Source organism: Balaenoptera ricei, chromosome 6, assembly GCF_028023285.1.
Source record: "Balaenoptera ricei isolate mBalRic1 chromosome 6, mBalRic1.hap2, whole genome shotgun sequence".
Taxonomy (NCBI): Eukaryota; Metazoa; Chordata; class Mammalia; order Artiodactyla; family Balaenopteridae; genus Balaenoptera; species Balaenoptera ricei.
This window is the reverse complement of record NC_082644.1, coordinates 53044425-53065145: the sequence shown is the minus strand read 5'-3', so window position 1 is coordinate 53065145 and position 20721 is coordinate 53044425. Positions and strand designations below refer to the sequence as shown.

General features: G+C 40.6%; 1 protein-coding gene across 2 annotated transcripts in view; it reads left to right on the top strand.

The window, feature by feature from the left end:
- Positions 1-4887: 4887 nt before the first annotated feature.
- FOCAD (focadhesin) overlaps positions 4888-20721 on the top strand; it is a 311371-nt gene continuing 295537 nt past the window's right edge. For both annotated transcript variants that reach the window (XM_059924644.1, XM_059924643.1), the window contains exon 1: positions 4888-4932. The gene's annotated coding sequence lies outside the window, so the exon portion shown is untranslated. The remainder of the gene's footprint in view (positions 4933-20721) is intronic.

Below are 20721 nucleotides of genomic sequence, written 5' to 3'. Positions count from 1 at the left end.
GGCTGCTTTTGCAATATAAACATTTGTGATTTTAAGCCGTTAAGTTCTGGGGTGGTTTGTTACACAGCAAAAGCTAACTGTTGTAGGTAATCAAGGTAAGATTGATTGAGAGATATCTTTTTTTTGCCCCTTCACTGTGCCCCAGGAGATGGACCTATATGAACAGCATCATGGGGTTCCCTTGAGTCAGAAGATCAGAAAGAGAGAGGACAACGAGGGAGGTCAAAGTATTAACTCCTGGGCTCTCCTCTCCCTGTTGAGTCACTGTGGACTGGCTGTGTTCCTTGACCAAAGCTCCCAATTCCTGTCAGGTAGTCCCTATGTACACAGCCTTCTCCATGTTTGGTAACTACTCCTTATTCTTGCCCCTTTAGGCTCAGAGGTGATTTTTGGGGCCTCAATGTTCCTGAGTTTCCCTTGTGATCTCTTTATTCCATGCCCACACCTTTGTTTATAGTCCCTTATTAAATGCTTCTCCATTTTCCTAATTTGATTGTGCCATCTGTTTCCTGCTGGGACCCTGACTGAGAGAGTAGGCCTTATCCAGGAGATAATATCTCAGCAAAGGCTTGAATGATTCAATGGAATGAGTCATGAGAATATGTGGGGGGAAGTGCCAAGATCCTGCAGCAGCAAGTAGGCAGAGTGATTGGAGTGGAGTGGGCTGGGGTGAGTGTAGAAGGCAAGGTCAAAGATTAACAGGCAGTGTGTATGTGTGTGTGTGTGTGTGTGTGTGTGTGTGTGTGTGTGTGTTGGGGATGGAGGTGCATGGTACACGGAGACAGACCATGTATAGTTTGTGGACCTTTGTAAGGGCTTGGGCTTCTCCTCTAAAAGAAATGGGGAGCCATTGGAGCCCTCTACTCGCATCTAATTAAGTCTAATAAGACTACTTTCTGTTATGTGTCGACAGTGGAGCCCTGTGACTCAGTTCTGAATTTCTCCTCCCAGTTTCGTTCCTGCTGATGAATGTGTGGGCGTGTTGAGCTAGCCCAGCATGCTTGGGCCTGAGTTCAAGGCTTTGTGCCTCTCCTGATGCTGTGGGGGACATGACCTTCTCTTACAGTACAGGATTCACACTACAGTGTCTTTTTTTGTTAGCATATTCTTTTCAGTTCAGTTAATGATTTGGGAGTGGACACATTTTTCTTACTCTCTTTCTTTTTTTGTTGTTGTTAAAGTCAATAGGCGCTTCTATACTGACTTCAAAAAGTGTACTTATCTAAAGGGTCTGGTACAATAGAGAACTGCTTAACTACTTCAGGGGTAATAATACAAGGAGTTTAACAGAGAAATGCTGTCTGCTTGCTTACCTCTGCAAGACGGTGGTTTGTCCTGAATATTTAAAAGGCAAAGAGTCCATTTGCATGTATTGCATGTAGGATCTAAGCCTATCCAGAAAATAATATACAGATTTGAAGTCTGTTTTGATCCTTCAATTGAAATTTCCATCTGAGCCGGGGCTTCTGATATTAGGTCTAGACCACCCTCTGCAGGTTACATGAATGAAGTTGATTCTTCTCCCATGGCCCCCATCTGGATCCAGTCTCTCCCTGCTGTTTCTCAAAAATTCTCCCCAGGCTGACTCTCAGGGAATATAGACTCCACATATCTATATCAGATATGGGTGTGCCTGACTCAGTCAAGCTGATTTTTCCTAGGTTTTACCCCAATCAAAATGTCACTCCACACAGTAGCTGTATTCCCTCAGGCCCCATTCTTTGCTTTCAGCTCAGAAGGAAACCAAGCTACTTAGCTAATCTGATTAATTAAGCAGGCAGGAGACTTCTCTTCCTGGCTAACAACACAGCTGGCCTATCAGAACCAGTTTTAATCTTTGTTGTCTAACCTTGACCCTGATTTCTTTTTAAATTTGTTATTATTATTTTCAAACATTTCTAGCCCTGCTCATGAAATGGGCTGTTCCAATGGGTATGCAGTAGAAAGAGAACTGGACTTTGTCCCTCTGCAGTCTTAATTTCCCTCGCCAGCAATTGACAGTTAAACTAAATCAGTAAAACATCAAAAAATTTTGATAATCAACACAGGACTTTAAGGTCGTTAAAGTAAACAAAACTCCCAACAACTTAACCTACTAATTATTAGGAGAGAACTTTTTTTTTTTACATTAAAAATTTTTTTTAGCATTTAGTTCTCTTTTTATTTACTTTTTCTTTTTTTTAAATTAATTTTTATTGGAGTATGGTTGCTTTACAATGTTGTGTTAGTCTCCACTGCACAACAAAATGAATCAATCAGCCATACACATACAGATATACCCTCCCTTTTGGACTTCCCTTCCATTTAGGTCACCACAGTGCATTAGGTAGAGTTCCCTGTGCTATACAGTATATTCCCAAAGAGAGAACATTTTTAACAGAAAAAATCAAAGCATAACCTCAAAAAGAACAGTCCTTTACACTGAATAAATTTATTTTTATGAAAACTTAATACATTGTCTTTATTTTTCATTTCAGCACTTAGTTAAAACTTTGTCATAGACTGGCAGCTTCTGACATCCTTTCTGGTTCTAAGAGTCTATACCTCTAGTCTTGTACAAATAACTCTCCAGGATGAGCTGGCTCCTTGAGGCTCTGGATTGTGTATTTCATCTTGATATCTCTCATGTCTAGCACAGTGCCAGGTATAGCAATAGATTAAATAAATTAAAAGGTGGAACAATCCTTCCTGAACTACAGTCATGTATGGAAGGAGTATATCCCAGAAGTAGGGTGAGTATATCCCAGAAGAGGGTGAGTCCTTGTGCTTCCAGCCTAGCCCAAGATCTGCAGCAAGCTGTTGTCAGTTCTAGGTTGTTGGTTTAACAGCCTAAATCCCTCAATCCTGCCCAAAATCAGAATCTAGGGGAAGTGTCAGAAGTGAAAAATCACAGACTCACCATCTTTCTTTAAATGGGCGTTTCCCCAAACACTCCTAAAACCAGACTTTCTATAACAGATGCAGTACATTTATTTATTGAGAGCCAGAGTGCCTCTTGATCAAGATGCTTTACTCCTTGTGCCTGATTTTCATTATTTATAAAATGTGTGTAATAACTGTGCCTGCTTCATAAAGTTGGATTAAATGAGTTGACATACATTGAAAGGTGCTGTTCACATAATTAAATGTTCAATTGTAACTTTGACTAATGTATCTCAAAAAATAAGGAAATAGAAAAAGAATTTTTAAAAAGAATTAAAATAGTCATAAAAGAAGTGCTGATGTAGTTGGAATTATTAAGCCTGAATAGGGGGGGCTTCCCTGGTGGTGCAGTGGTTAAGAATCTGCCTGCCAATGCAGGGGACACGGTTTTGATCCCTGGTCTGGGAAGATCCCGCATGCCGCGGAGCAACTAAGCCCGTGCGCCACAACTACGGAGCCTGCACTCTAGAGCCCACGAGCCACAACTACTAAAGCCCGCGCTCTAGGGGCTGCGTGTTGCAACTACTGAGCCCACGTGCTGCAAGTACTGACACCCACACGCCTAGAGCCCGTGCTCCGCAACGAGAAGCCACTGCAATGAGAAGCCCACGCACCGCAACGAAGAGTAGCCCCCGCTCGCTCTAACTAGAGAAAGTCCATGTGCAGCCAAGACCTAACGCAGCCAAAAAAAAAAGACTGAAGGGGAATATCATCAAAGTCCATAAAATCAAGAAGGCAATTATAAACCTTATAACACTCCTTTCTCTCAAAGGGTAACAGAGATTGAATATATAAGTAGGTTCAAAATTAATTTAGATAAATTCTTACAGAATAAATGCATAATAGATTATTGAGAGAACTGAAGATGGTCTGTGGTATATAATTACTCTTCTGAAGTGGAGTATAGGAAACCAAATCTTTCTCACAAATGAGAAGCAGAACTTGTCAGCACATTATAAACACTTTGGAAACTTAGAAAAAGACCAATGCCAAGGCCCCACAGCAGAGCTATTAAAACAGAATCTCTAGAAATGGGGCTCAGCTACTGGTATTTTAAAAAAACCTCCCCAAATGCTTGTAAAGGTGCACTAGGGTTTAGAAACTGCTGGGTAAGTCAGGTTCTCTAGAGCAACTTAACTATTTCATCTTGTATATAATTTTCACTTCTGCCATCCACAATCAGAATTCCATTTTGTCATAACCTCATTTTTTTTTTCCTGCTGCCTCTTTTAGCTTCTGTTCCATGGTGCCAGGTGTCTTAGAGCCTTCTTATGAAAATGCTTGTTCATGCATGGGTGGACACTCAATAAGTATTAGACAAAAATAATAACAACAATAAAAGTAACAATTATGGGCGCCAGTTCTCCCCAGATTAAATCAACAGAAATGCCTGGGCCAGGACGACCTGCAGGACCATCCAACAGGTGGATAATGTCACTGTAGCATCAAGAACTGCAATGTTCTGTGCTGGCCAAGTGAAGTAAAGATACCAAGCAGCAGCTACAAGGAGAAGAACGAAACCGCAAGTCTGCCGTCTGTATTAAAATTTCTGAATCCTAATGTTATCGGTATTACTTTTTTCCCGGGAAACAAAATCTCCAAATACCAAGAAGCTGCTTTGCACCGCCAAAAGCTGCATAGGGGCAGGCTGCCAACAGGACCATCCGGACACGCTGCAGTGGCATCTCCAGGCGGGTTCCTTTAAACTGCCTTCCCTTGGGCCAACTCCCCACTGCGGCGCAGCCCCGCAGCCAGCACTTGTCCCCAGGCGGCTGCGGAGCCGCGCTTCTCCGCCCACGCTGCCTTCCAGCCGCAGTGCGCGGCCTTGGCCTTGAACGCGCGTGCGCGCGAGCGAGGGCGGGCGGGCCGAAGGTGGAGGAGGCGGGGCAGGCCCTTGCCGTCTGCAGTCCATTGGCTGTCTCCCCGTAGTCCCCGCCCCCAGGCGTTCGAGACGGCTGGGCGGGCCACGTCAGGCAGCCGGCGTGGGGCTGAGCTTGTGGCAGAAGGAAGGTAAGCTATGTGGGTGGTAGGCGGCTGGCTGCGGGCCGCTGCCTCCAGCACAGAGGCCGCCGGATCGCACCCGCCGGTGGCCTGACTCAGCTTGCTGGGAGGGAGGCTAAGGCCCTGTGGGCCTGGCGCTCTGATGGGAGATGGGGCAGTGGAGCATGTGGTGGCAGGGCCGCGTCGCGGTGTGGGCGGTCAGGAAGGGGACAGGTCTTGCCGTTTGCCCTCGTCCTGTCCTGTCTGGGTTCTGAACTCCTGAAAGACTAGGCCTTCTACGTTACAGAGCTCTCGGATGCCTGGGTGGGGCCTGCTCTGGTGCCTGCGGTGGGGCTCAGCGGGATCCCGACTCGGAAACAGGTCGGCGCGATCTTTGCATACCTTCCTGCAGCAGGTTGCCGTCGTCCCACTCTCCCCCGACCGATTCCCTACTCGAAGGCAGCACAGGGGATTCCAGCCCTGTCCTGCTCGTCCTGGGGTGACTGTCTCCTCCTAATTTCCAGTGACTCACTTAGATCCTGTCCACTTTAATGCAAAGGCTTATGGGTGAGCAGGGCCTGTTTTCAGACCTCCTGGTTCTCTGCCTCTGTCCTCGTTTGCAGGAATTCCCTGAAGAAACAGTATATATCTGTATCTCTCTCTCTATATCACATACATGTATGAATGTATGTTTTGAAATGTCTGCAACAGCTATGCAAAGATTTGCAGAGACTTGCAGCTGTGTTGCCCCTACTCTCCATGAGTTTTAATTTCAGCCATGGCATCCTGATCCCTCAGTTTAGTTTCTGAATTTGGAGCTTCTAAAATCAATGAAATCATGCTATCAAGTATCATGCAATCAATCATTCATCTATTCAACACTTTTTTGATGTGTTCCTTCATGGTCAAGGTCTTATGCCGTAAACTAATGGGCATTCCCTGTCTTTTTCTTCCAGTTTATCTGCCAGTTTTATTGTCTAGATTTGATGACTCAATTTCAGGCTCTAGATTTAGGCACAGAAGCTTATGATCCTGTATCATAAGCTATAGCTCTTCTGGGACCTCATTCAGTTTTCCTTACTTTCACCTCTGGTAAGCCTCAGACCATGATGGCCTTGAGGCATAATCCTGCTAAGTATCGCTAAAGACCCTAGGTCTCAGGCACCTATCCATAAAGTGAGGTGATGGGGTTAGAAATATGTAGTAATATTGAGATGTTCAAGGACAGGATGGGCAGATTGCATGTTTACTGAACTGTGTTAACAGTTGAGAAGTGACCATTTAAAAAACCCTGGATATATTTTAAGATTATATGTTTTACTCTTCCTGAATCTGTCCATGTTGACTTTTTGACTAGCAAGCAAGTGCATGTTTACAATTTTGATTCACATCCAATTCCTGCACTCAAAGCACTATGACTCATCTAAATTTTGAAATGTAATAATCAGGAGCTTTTTAATGTTACATTTAAAGATATGATATAAAAACATTGGATAAGAATGCAATTTTTGAAGCATTTTTACTTGCTTTAGTAAATTAGTGGTAACTAAAACCTCTGCCTTGGTTATTTGCTTACTTGGTTAATATTAGGTAGTTGTCATCACCTGGCTAATGTCTTTCAGTATCATGTCTTTGTTAACATTTATTTTATCAACCTAAAATTTACTGGATTTTAATTGATTGCTGTCTCCAGTTGAGAATTGATAACCAAACGGTAAATAAATCATTAGTTTGAGAATAAAAATGCCCATAGAGTTGTAACAATAGTTTTTCATTGTTGATTGATTGATGGTACTTATTAAGTAATTTGTTTGGCCTTCCTGCAGGTGTTAAATTTCTAGAATAGTTTTTCTGAGACATAATATTCATAGCCTTGTGATACTTTTTGACTATTGTTCACAAACCATTAGGTGAATTAAACCCCTATATCACTATTAGGGGTTTGGAAAATTTAAGAAAATTGAACTTTAAAAAATTTTGCTTTTGCTAGATCTTTCTTGTTCTAGAAATGGAGCAGATCAAGATGGGAAGACCAAGGAGAAATGCTAGAGCTGAGGAAAAAAATCTAAGTGGAGTCTTCTGGTTTAAAATTTGGGGAGACTCAGGGGATTCAGGTGTACATGAAAATATCTGTGTGAAGGAAAAACAATTAAAATTTCGGGAGAAAAACACAATGAAATGTGAAATTATACCTATATTTGGAAGAAATGTAAGGAAATAGTAGTTTCAGGATTATTTATGGGTCTATAGCAAAACCTGATCTTAATATTTCTTGATTGATGACAATGAGCTCAGTTTATCTCAAAAAACCTGGGTGATAATTTAAACTTTGATCAGGTGGGCAATAGATGTTTCTTTAGGAGATGTGAAATCTATAAGTATTATATTTTTTAAAAGTACTACAGATCTAGAGATGAGCAATATAATACAATATGATATATAAGTATAATATAAATCTTTGATTCACAATTAGTGATAAATTGTTTGGAGGTTGTGTGTACTATTTCCACTCGATAGGAAACAAATTTGCTAAGCTAATAGGACAAGGGATGTTTGTCATTTTTCTCCCATTTCAATTATTTGAAACAGATTTTTCAAGCAATGTGGAAGAGCCCATCTCTTTTCAAACAATAGATTGAACATTGTTGTTTTTAGAAATTGGGTCCACCAAGTACTTCTGGCCTCATAATTTTTTAACCTGTTCCAAGCCACATTGGAAGTAATATAATTGCATTTATGATTTAAAGATTTTGTTAATTTATATTGGCGTTCATTCAGTTAGCCTGAGTTACTTTAGTTTTATATATTTTGAAGACATTTCAAAAGCTATGACATTAAATACTGTAAAATTTTCCATTGTTCATGAAGGGAGAACATTTCTTTAGGCCCAAGGAAGTTGAGAATTTGAACTGCATAGATAAGTTTGTTATTATTTATTTAAAGATTCATGATTTCACTTACTGGGGACCAATGACACATTCCACTCAAGCTTCTAACCTGAAGATTTCAGTTCTTTCCGTTGTTTTAGAATATATCCTCTAATCTCTTTTTGGTCAGATAAAGTGACTGCTCATTTGGCTGATAAGCGTGTTGAACACATGTTATAATTGTGAATGTTGAACTATAGTTTTGTTATGAGGTTTTCTGGCTGCCGGGGTGTATCTTTCCCTCCTCTTTTGACAAACCTTTTTCTTTGGCCTTGCTGCTCTCAGAATTTACTTTGAGTTTTACTCTATTTAACAGTCATTGAACTGGTTGATTTATGCTATCAGACCTTCAGGTTTTAGCATATGCTATTAGGACAAAACATGGAGGGAGTGGAGGAAACTTTTTGTTAAAGTTGTTTTGAATTGCTGAAACATGTAAATAAATGGAATTTTTACAGATTCATACGTGTTAAAGATATTGTATTCATTACTTATTTTTTCACTCAGTAAAGACAGAGCACCTGCTCTGGCCCCAAGTCCCTAACTTTTCTTCAGGAGTTTATAGTATTGCTTGGAAGCCACAGACAAGGCCAAAATACAATGAGATAAATATTATAATTAGATGTATGCGTCGAGTATAGTGGGGAATAGAGGAAAACTGTGTGAGTGTGAGATTTTAGGACATTCAGAAGAGGCTTTCTGGAGACATTTTCATCTGAACTGAATTTTGAGAGCAAGTAGGGATTGTTTGTTGAGGGTGGTGGATAAGGCATTGTAGGCACAAGAAAGAACTAAGACCAAATGAATAAGTTACAGACAAAACACAGACTTTAATGTGTTAAGGAGAGAATAGAGAGATGAGGTTTAATAAGTAAGCAAACACCAAATAATAAAAGGTCCTCTTCCCCACCATGTTAAAGGTTTTGAACATTATCCTTCAGGCTGTGGTGGTCCATGGGGAAGAGATTTTAAGTGGAGGAAAGTTAAGATCAGTTTTATGTGGCAATGTGCAGAATGAATTGTAGTGGAGCAAGGCCCAATTGTGAAGGCAAGATATGATAGAACTCCAAATTATGCAGTGGAGCTCGAGGATAGGATGGATGCAAGGTATATTAAGATGGTGAAGTTGGTGCCCACTTGGATATGTGGGATGAGGGGAAGGTAGAGTCAAGGATGCCTCCTAGGTTTATGACTTCCTAAGATAGGAATCACATGAGGATTATCACATGTATGGGAGAATAAGATCGGTCTTGAACATGCCTTTAGGTCACAGTTGGTGCTATTCAGTGGGCAGTTGGCCACATTCTTCTGGGGATGAGGAAGGGGATTCTAGGTAATCTAGAGATTAAAATGTTATTGACATATAAGTGATAGTGAAGACAGTGTTGAGAGTGGATGTGATACCTAAGACGGAGTTTGTGGAATAAGAAAGAATAAAACAGAAGAGGAACTCTGGGAAGCACCACCATATAAGGAAGATGATCCAATGAAAAAGACTGAGAAAGAACAGCTTAATGACAGTGGAGCTCTAGAAGACAAGGAGGGAGAGAATTTGAGAAGGCGAGAATGGTCAGCTGTCAAATGCCATCAGGAATGGAAGAAAAAGCTGACTAGAGATTTTGGGAAAGTTTACCAGTTAGGCAAGGAGCATTCATTTGTAGTGACACTAGTTCATATAATTGTGTGACTTTCTATAGCAAAATTCAGTAGAACTAGAGATTATGAATAGTTGGAATGATCCAGTATTTGGATTTTGTAATGTACCTATGGTAGGAATGCAAGGGAATTCAAGTTATTGACAAGATGGTGGTTGAAGTGATGGAATGTGAGGTTTAGACTGGATAGAGGTGATGACCAAGCCAGGAGCAGGCTGAAAGATTGAGAGAAAATAATTGGTTCAAGGGATTAGAAGTCAGAATGAAGTAAATACACATGTGTAGGTAGGTATAAGGGAGATAGCTGATAGGATAGAAGTACTCTGTAGTCTGAGTAGAATATTGGAGTTTCAGATTTTTAGAGTGCTGATGGAGTGTAGGGTCTGGCCATGGATGTAGATGGCTGAAATGGAGGTGACATGAAGGTGTTAAAGAACAATGAGACTGGTGTGTTGGATGAATCACTCACCTAGACGTTGACCCCAGATGATTGTGTACCCAGGGTGGAGAGAGAGACTATGAGATAGACCATCGTTTCTGAGGTTTTAGATTGCCAGTGGTAGTGATCAGTATACATGAGAGATGAAGATACCTGGATATGCACCCTCAGAGGTGTGGGGTAGATGGTATGGAAATATTCTTCTGAGCCTTGGAGCTTGGAAGGATGATTAGCCTTCAATGAACTGGCCAGCAAAGAAGAAAAGTCTAGTTTTTGTAGGCCTAAGAGGTAGGGGAAACATCTAATGACGAGGCTGAGCATCTAATAACAAAACTCATTGACCATGGTATCCGAGTCCAAAAGGTTGGGACTGTTTAGTGTTTAGTGAGGAGGAAGGCAGGTTAGAAAAAAGTTAGATTTGAGCGTGAGGGTGACAGTTTTTCTGAAGCGCATGGCTGGCTTTGAAGTTAAAAATGGTAGTTTGGATTTCAGGTTTTGGTGAAGCCTCCTGTTATCAACTTTATCCATCAAATAATTACAATTTCAGTAGTAGGATAGCAGGTATAGAACTAGTTCCAAATTTAAAAATAACATATATCTCCAATGAATATTTATGTTACGAGAAAGGAGAGGGTTTTTGCTTTTTGCACCTCTTTTTGACCTTTGGACTTCCAAAATATTTTGGCAAATACAGTTGACCCTTGAACAACATGGGTTTGAACTGAGAGGATCCACTTATACTTGGATTTTTTCCAATAAATATGTGCTACAGTACTACACGATCCATGGTTGGTTGGATTCATGCATGTGGAACCGTGGGTAGGGAGGGCCGACTGTAAAGCCGTATGCGAGTTTTCCACTGCAGGGAGGGTCAGCGCCCCTCAGCGCCACATTGTTCAAGAGTCAGCTGTACTTCTCATCACATGTGACAACTCCCATCTATTAGGATGCCTGGAAGGTTATGTTGAGCATTTTTAGGTTGGTTCTGGTCTCGGAGGTGTGAAAAATGCCTTGATAACTGATGACAGTTGCCATGGATGTGGGAGGTGGGTGTACCTGATTTCCCTCTGATTTCCCTCCTATTATTTTAGGACTGAGAGTCTTGTGGAATAGTCTCTGTGTTTCTAAGGAGAATTCCTCACTCATGCACGAAGATTCCTTTCTCCTACTCCAGGATTTGGCTCCAGCGTCTCTCTCTCCTGCAAGATCACATTTTCCCTCATTACTGGATTATTCCCTTCAGTATCTAAACATGCTGTTATTTCTCCTACCTTAAAATAATTACTCTTTCTTGACCCCATATCCTCCTTATGCCACCACACAACTTCCCTTTATGGCAAAACTTATACTCATGTGTCCGATTACTTCCTCCCATTTGTTATTAAACTCACTTTCATCAGACTTTCTCCCTTGCTACTCTAAAAAAAAATTGCTTTCCTCAAAGTCACTAATGACTTTCATTTTGCTAAGTCCAAAGATCTGTTTTTAATCCTCATCTTTTACTTGACAGATCGTTTTCCCAACTTTATTGACATATGATTGACACATAACTTTGTGTAAGTTTAAGGTACAGCATGTTGATTTGATACATTTGGAAGCTGCAAAATGATTTCCACCATAGTATGAGCCACAGCCTGTATCCTGTCACATAGTTACCATTTCCTATCAGCAGTTTTGGAAACAGTTGATCACTCTCTGCTTCTTAAAACACTCTCTTCCCTTAGTATCAAAGATGCTACCCTTCCTGGTTTTCCTCCTACCCCTCTGCTCCTTTTCAATTCCTTTACTGGTTCTTTCTTATCTCTCTGACCTCTCAATATTGAAGAGTTCCTGGGCTCAGTCCTCATGGTCCTAAATACTAGCTTTAAATACTAATAATACCCTATTAGCCCCCAAATTTATTTATATATATAAATATATAAAATATATATTTATATATGTATATTTGCCTGGACCTCTTCCTTTGAACTCTAGACTCTGTGTATCCAGATGCCTACTCAGCATTTCTTTTTGGATGACGAATAGAAATCTCAAATTCAGCTCCTGATTTTCTTCCTATACCTGCTTCACCTGTGGTCTTCCCCATCTCAATTCGTGGAAACTTTACCTTTTCCATGACTTGGGCGAAAAACCTGGGTGTCATCCCTGACTCATCTCTCACAAGCCACCTGTAAACTATTAGGAAAGCCTATTGGCTGTCCCTTCACAATATGTCTAGACTCTGAGTACTTCTCACTACCCACTGCTCTCACTCTAGTCTAAGCCTCCATTGTCTATGTCCTTGATGTTGTGACAGCCTCTGTATCAGTTATCTATTACCACTCACCGTCGGAATTTAGTGGCTTAAAGCAACAATCATTTATTTATGGTTCTGGGGCTGGCAATTTGGATCAGGCTTGGGGAGGTCGGGGTGGGGGGAGTTCTTTTGCTGGTGGGCTCACTCATGTAGCAAATGAGTGGATTTGGAGGCTTCAGCTGGGATGGCTTATCTCTGCTGCACCGGGACCAATAAGCTGTCCCATGCTTCTTAACACCGTGGTCTAATAGAGCCAAGAGAGCGAGAGGGAGCTGTATGGCCTTTTGAGATATAGACTAAGAATTCCCACAACTTCACTTCTCCCACTGTTGTTCATAGTTACAAAGACAGCCCAAATCCAAGGGGATGTTGAAATAGACTACTTACGAGAGGAGCAGCAAAGGTACTTTGTAAGGAAATGTGCATACAGGAACAGGGAAGAATTTGGGGCCATTTTTTTGCAATCTGCCATAGCCTCCTAACTGATCTATTCTCTCTTTGTCTCCTACCATATAGTCAGCAGAGTAGCCAAAGTGATTATTTTTAAAACATAAGTTAAGATTTCTTCTCTCTTCCAAAACCCTCTGATGGCTTCCCATTGCCACCCAAAGTAAAAAGCAAAGTCTTTACTGTGGGCTGTGAGGCTTGCCACCATCTGACCCCTTTATTGCTTCTCCAACTTCATTTCCAACTACTCTCCCCTCACTCACTAACTCTGCTCAGTTAACCTCTTTGCTCTTCCTCAAACATCTGACGCATGCTCTCACCATGGTTTTTTTTTTTTAAATAGATCTTTATTGGGGTATAATTGCTTCACAATACTGTGTTAGTTTCTTTTGCACAACAAAGTGAATCAGCTATATGTATACATATATCCCCATATCTTCTCCCTCTTGTATCTCCCTCCCACCCTCCCTATCCCACCCCCTAGGTCGTCACAAAGCATTGAGTTGATCTCCCTGTGCTATGCAGCAGCTTCCCACTAGCTAGCTATTTTACATTTGGTAGTGTATATATGTCCATGCCACTCTCTCACTTCATCCCAGCTTCCCCCTCCCCCCCCCCCACGTGTCCTCAGGTCCATTCTCTACGTCTGCGTCTTTATACCTGTCCTGCCACTAGGTTCATCAGTACCATTTTTTTTTTTTTAAGATTCCATATATATGTGTTAGCATACAGTATTTGTTTTTCTCTTTCTGACTTAGTTCACTCTGTGTGACAGACTCTAGGTCCATCCACCCCACTACAAATAACTCAATTTCGTTTCTTTTTATGGATGAGTAATATTCCATTGTATATATGTGCCACATCTTCTTTATCCATTCATCTGTTGATGGACACTTAGGTTGCTTCCATGACCTGGCTATTGTAAATAGTGCTGCAGTGAACATTGTGGTACATGAATCTTTTTGAATTATGGTTTTCTCAGGGTATATGCCCAGTAGTGGGATTGCTGGGTCGTATGGTAGTTCTATTTTTAGTTTTTTAAGGAACCTCCATACTGTTCTCCATAGTGGCTGTATCAGTTTACATTCCCACCAACAGTGCAGGAGGGTTCCCTTTTCTCCACACCCTTTCCAGCATTTATTGTTTGTAGATTTTTTGATGATGGCCATTCTGACTGGTGTGAGGTGATACCTCATTGTAGTTTTGATTTGCATTTCTCTAATAATCAGTGATGTTGGACATCTTTTCATGTGCCTCTTGGCCATCTGTATGTCTTCTTTGGTGAAATGTCTACTTAGGTCTTCCACCAATTTTTTAATTGGGTTGTTTCTTTTTTTGATATTGAGCTCCATGAGCTGTGTGTATATTTTGGAGATTAATCCTTTGTCCGTTGTTTCATTTGCAAATATTTTCTCCCATTCTGAGGGTTGTCTTTTCATCTTGTTTATGGTTTCCTTTGCTGTACAAAAGCTTTTAATTTTAATTAGGTCCCATTTGTTTATTTTTGATTTTATTTTTATTACTCTAGGAGGTGGGTCAAAAAAGATCTTGCTGTGGTTTATGTCAAAGAGTGTTTTTCCTATGTTTTCCTCTAAGAGTTTTATAGTGTCTGGTCTTACATTTATGTCTTTAATCCATTTGGAGTTTATTTTTGTGTATGGTGTTAGGTAGTGTTCTAATTTCATCCTTTTACATGTAGCTGTCCAGTTTTCCGGCACCACTTATTGAAGAGGCTGTCTTTTCTCCACTGTATGTTCTTGCCTCCTTTGTCGTAAATTAGGTGACTACATGTGTGTGGGTTTATCTCTGGGCTTTCTATCCTGTACCATTGATCTATATTTGTTTTTGTGCCAGTACCATACTGTCTTGATTACTGTAGCTTTGTAGTATAGTTTGAAGTCAGGGAGCCTGATTCCTCCAGCTCTGTTCTTCTTTCTCAAGATTGCTTTGGCTATTCAGGGTCTTTTTTAAAAAATATTTATTTATTTATTTATTTTGGCTGCACTGGGTCTTAGTTGCAGCACATGGGATCTTCGTTGCAGCATGCGAGATCTTCAGCTGTGGCATGGAGGCTCTTAGTTACGGATGTGGACTCTTAGTTGCAGCATGCATGTGAGATCTAGTTCCCCAACCAGGGATCAAACCTGTGCCCCTTGCAGTGGAAGCACAGAGTCTTAACCACTGGACTGCCAGGGAAGTCCCCAGTTTGAATTTTTTTAGGCAAGAATATTCTTGGAGGGTTCTGTGTATGTCTTCTTATTCCTTCACATCATAAGGACACAATGTGTGGTTTCTCACTTTTAATGATGCTAAGATGAATCACTGGGTTCAGGTGGTATCATTCAGAGCCCTCTAATATAAAGTTCCCATCATCCTTTAACTTAATTGTTTTAGCAACAATTGATTCACTCACAAATCAATTAGATATTAACAAAGTGACTTCATATTTTTAAAGATTTTTTTTTAAAGAAATGAATACATTTTCATTTTCTTCACATTTCTCTTTACAGTATCACTTCACAACCAATTTTTCCCATCCCCCCTCCCTGAATCCTAAATTTGCTCACATTCACAGTGCCTTCAGAATGTACTGAACATATAACATAAAGCTTGGAAGGAGTTATGAAATGGAATGGACAATGAAGGCTGAGTGAATAGGGAAGTAAGGATTATCTACCCACCTACATACTAATTTGCCTGTCTCCCCTCCCTCCTTTATATCTCTGTCTTTTTACTTTGTGAGATTTTCCGCTATGTAGGATAGTTAGGGTTTAGCAGGCCACTGAGGCCTTATGGGGATTAGAAAGTGGGGCATGTGCTGACAGCAGCATTGGTATTGGGTATGAATTGAATGCAAATCCAGGCTAGAGCTAAGCATACAAAATTTAACATTTGTTTTGTTATAGTGAACATTGGCTTCAAATAAAATTGAGAAGAAGATGAAGCTTGTACTCTCTGCACTTAGCACCCTTTTGTCATGTAGCCTTTCCTTCCTGACATAGACAAAAGTAAATTGCACCCCATGGATTTAGGAGACTTGCGCATTGCTGCACTGTTTCAAAAACAAGACTCCTTTAGTCTTCTGCATGTCAGTATGTGATTGCATCTTTCTTCCACTTGTCTGAACCGAAAACCTTGGGGTCATCCTTCACTCTTCTTACATTCCACATCCAGTCCATTAGCAAATTCTGTCAAAATATGTGTAAACTCTGACCTCTTACCATCTCCACTGCTGTTCTCTTTGTCCAAGGCAATATGGTTTCTTTCCTGGATTATTGCCATTATCTCCTAACGGGTCTCCTTTTTCCCATCCTTGCTCACTTATGGCCTGTTCTCCAGAGAAGCCAGAATGAACTTTTTAAAATGACTGTCAAGTATGCCATCCCCTTGTCCCAAAGCATCTAGGACTACCTGTGCCACACAGGAACATTCAGAGCCCACAGCGTCTACAAGGGCTTCTGTCATCTGGGCCACTGCTTCACTCTGTCATCTCTCACTGCCCAGCTTGCACACTTGCACCAACCATACTGGTGTCCTTGGTCTTCCCTGAATTTGCCACATGTGCTTCTATTTCAGGGTTGTTGCCCTTAGTGTTCCTTCTGTCTGGAATGCTCATTATTTCCTCCCAGTCTGTGTCCAAATGTCACTATATCAGAAAGACCTTTCTTTATTCTTTGACAGATGCCAAAACATGTAAAGACCACCCGAAAATTTATCTATCGATGACAACAGTTTTTTAGGTATTATGTTGTATATGCATTTTTGGAAAGTTAAAGGAAAAATTAAACTCTTTGTATTGTAATTTAAGCAATTAAAAATAACTATCCTTTATAAAGTTCAGTCATGCTAGATGAATAAGTTTTACATATCGGCTCTACAACGTAGTGCCAATTGTTAACAGTACGGTATTGTGCACTCCAAAAAACTAAAACAAAAGGACACAAGGGAACTTTGGAAGGTGTTGCATATGTCTATTATGTTGATTGTGGTGATGGTATCACGGGTGTTTGCACATGTCTAAACTCATCAAATTGCACACATTAAATAAGTGCATTTCTTTGTACATCAATTATACTTCAATAAATCTGTTAAAAAATACCTCTGTCGACTGAGGCCAACATCCTTGATTAAAATGAGATTGGAGGAAGTTGAACACACTGGAGGAACACTTAATTTTTTTCAGGGATAGATGGATTAATCTTCTGGCAAACAATTTAGAATCAAAGGTAATTCTGTTAGCTTAGTTGTTTGGAACTCTGCAGGACCATTACAGCATCTAATAACTCAAAGGTGTGACTGTCTCATTAAATAGCTCTTAATAAGCAGTGTAATTGGATCAAGTGAGGCTTTTTATCTTGGTGTGTGCTGTGGTGAAACTGCCTCTTTAGACAGTGATAAAAGACCATGGTTTCAAGTGAATAAATAAGATCACAAATTTTTTTACTGAGACTAAAAAATTGATCTTACATTTTTATTTGAAGAGAATTAATAATTTCTATTTAATGTAAAAAAGTAATGTATGCCCATTGTAGGGGGGCAAATTAAATGTAGCAAATATAAGGAGAGGAATAGTATGTAATCAGTCATCAACTTATTAACCAGAAATGAACTTAACATTTTTGCATATTCACTTTTTTCCTTAATCTTGTGTCTTTATATCTATAATTTAAACTTGGTTGTGTTCACCATTGTGTATAAAAATTTCTTTCAATTTTTTTACTCTGTCATGAGCATTTCTTTATATTATTAAAACTCTTTATGTTTTTCACATTACTAATCAATATTTTACCTGCATATTCCTTAGCTTACCTTTTATTTATTTATTTTTTAAATTATTAGCACCTTTAATTATTATTTATTTATTTATTTGGCTGTGTTGGGTCCTCGTTTCTGCGCGAGGGCTTCCTCTAGTTGCGGCAAGCGGGGGCCACTCTTCATCGCGGTGCGCCGGCCTCTCACGATCGTGGCCTCTCTTGTTGCGGAGCACAGGCTCCAGACGCGCAGGCTCAGTAGTTGTGGCTCACGGGCCTAGTTGCTCCGCGGCATGTGGGATCTTCCCAGGCCAGGGCTGGAACCCGTGTCCCCTGCATTAGCAGGCAGACTCTCAACCACTGCGCCACCAGGGAAGCCCGACCTTTTATTTTTTATTTTTTTATTTTTTTAAAGATTGATTGATTGATTGCTATGTTGGGTCTTCGTTTCTGTGCTAGGGCCTTCTCTAGTTGCAGCAAGCGGAGGCCACTCTTCATCACGGTTAGCGGGCCTCTCACCATCGCGGCCTCTCTTGTTGCTGAGCACAGGCTCCAGACGCACAGGCTCAGTAGTTGTGGCTCACGGGCCTAGTCGCTCCGCGGCACGTGGGATCCTCCCAGACCAGGGCGCGAACCCGTGTCCCCTGCATTAGCAGGCAGATTCTCAACCACTGCGCCACCAGGGAAGCCCCTTAGCTTACCTTTTAGATCAATCAGTGAATAACTTTGCCCAAAAGATGCTTGCTATTAAACCTTTTGTATTCTTACACTTTTGAAATGGGAGGTGAATAGAACTTGAAGCATGTATGCCACACTTTGGGATATAGCCAAGAAGTGCCAAACACTGAGGTCAAATGATCAGTAAGTACCCTAACTGCCCACTCCCATAGAGTGGGTTAGTTTTGTACCTACCCCAGACTTTCAGCTTTATTGTGCTAAGTTCTCTATGGAATTGAGTATGGTGGGTTGGGGCTTGGGGAGATGCTTGTGGTCCTGGGAACCATGCTGATTCTGCCTTATATCTGAGGCTTTGCTCCAGAGCTGATCTGGCCTTTGAGGACCTTTGTATCAGTTTGGAGGTAAGACAGATTGGGAGCAATTTCATAAATAGAGTTTGAATTTGGACTGAGAGGCAGAAGTAGTTTTTGAGATTGAAATGGAGCTCTGAGCGCTGGCTTCATTGTGAGTTGCTGGCTCGCTGCTGTTCATCTAGTCAGTCATTTACTTCCAGCATAGTGTTGAAAATTTCCATTGAACCCTGTACATGAGAAAATTGTATGTATTGGTTTTAAAATTTGTGCAATTAAAAATAATTGTCACGGACAGCTAGGTGTTCCTCCTCCTCCCCTCCCCCTCCTCTTTCCTTCCCCCTCCTCCTCCCCTTCCCATTCCTCCTCTTCTTCTGCTAACTGGATATTAGCATTTCATTGCAGGATCCTTTTCTTGAACATACTGCTTGGTGTCTCTGTACTAATGTGAAAGGATTTACTAATGATCGTCTGCCCAGTATAGTTGTGAAGGTTAACTAATATCTGATTATTAAGAACCCTACAAGTAAAAACAGGCATGAATACTGCTAGCTGTGTAATGGAAAATTAGTAAATGTTACTTCATTGGGTAATTATGTGTTTAAAATGCCTTTACCCCAGTGGGAAATACACAGAGGTAATACTGCGGGCTTTTAAAGGGTTGTAATACATAGCAGATTAAGAGTATAGCTATGATAAATAATAGCTGTCAACTGAAGCATTCATGTAAAACTTATGATGTATTCAAGTAACAAAGACCCATTTTCCATCTCTATTAGATTCAGCTGGAAACAGTGATGAAGCAGTCTTGTGTTTACATGTGTTCTTTGACCTTTTATTTTATTTTCATAAGAAGATGTACCAAAATGAGTAACAGTGTGATAAAATCTCACTAATTTGGATTCTGCTGATTTGGGATTTGGGCTTGGCTGAAGTTCATCTTTATGCTCCCTATACAGAAGTTATTTGCTTAGTTTTAAAAAAGCCGGGAAAAAGGAGTCGGTCTAAAAAGAGCTAATTATTTTCAACCCTAAATGTGTTGATAACTGAATCTGCTTACTGTATTAATTTGAAAATAGAGTCATTTACAAACTTATTTATTTATTTTTGATGTCTGGTTCTTATTAATTTATTTTGGTCTGTTTCACGTATCTTAATTATTGAGAGAGATTTGGATATAGATTCTTCTCTATCTCTCACTTTCTGTTTTGGAAAGTTGATCTGAAAACAAAATAAACAGTAGAATTATGATTCTAACATTTTTTTGAGTCTATTGTGTATTAGGTACTCTGCTAAACACAGTAACTCAAAAAACATTAATTAACTGCTTATTACATGCCAGGCCCAGCAGGAGGTGAACAAGGCTCAGCTGTTTCCCCCAAGAAACTTGAAAGTCCAGGAGAATAATGCAGCAGGCTTGGTCAGTGAGGAATCCTTCTTGCTTGAGATACTCCTTCAGTAGTGTGCTGTTGCTACACAGGTAGAGCTAGCCCCTTCAGATGAGATGAGGAGATCTACATCTTGAGGATTGGTGACAATCCTCTCAGAGCTGGAAGGGGCATTAGAAATTGAGCCTAGCTCTGCAGTATGGCCCCTGTACACCATATCCTCATATTCTCCTTGCATGGAGCGTGATACCAAGTCATAGTTCAAGCTCTGCATTCTGAGGCAGCTGCAGGAACTGAGAACGTTCAGTGGCCTCCTCTTGATCTTCCTGGTTCTGAACGTTTCTTCCCAAACATTCCACTGTTATTTCAAACTCCTGCATGTTTTTAGAAGTGAAAGCGTCCCCTGTCTCATTGAGATGTGTCTTGAGCTGTCACATGGTTGGGGCTACGTGCCAGCCAAGCGTTCATTTGGCAGCCGTGTAGCCATCTGTGTCTGTGCGGTAGTGTTTGAGCAATTATTTGGGCAATGATTGCTTTCATCTATTTCAGTGAATATTTACTGATTTTAAAATATGGAAAATTAAATACGAAAGCCTTGATATCAATGGCAAGAAGCATGGACTTACTACAGATTGATACCAGTCGCCATGATGAAAGTGACCAGTCTTTATCCTTTGTTAGGTACTCATTGGACTTAAAGTGAATGATCAACAACGAAATACAAGTATAAAATCTTAAAACATATACAGATGTGGGAGATGTGTTGCTGGTGATGGTGCCACAGGATGAGGGTTAAGTTTGGATTGATAATTTTTGTGTTTTGTGCTCGGCATGGAGCAGCCCTTTAATATGTGACTTTCATGCATCAGACTTGATTACACGTTTTTA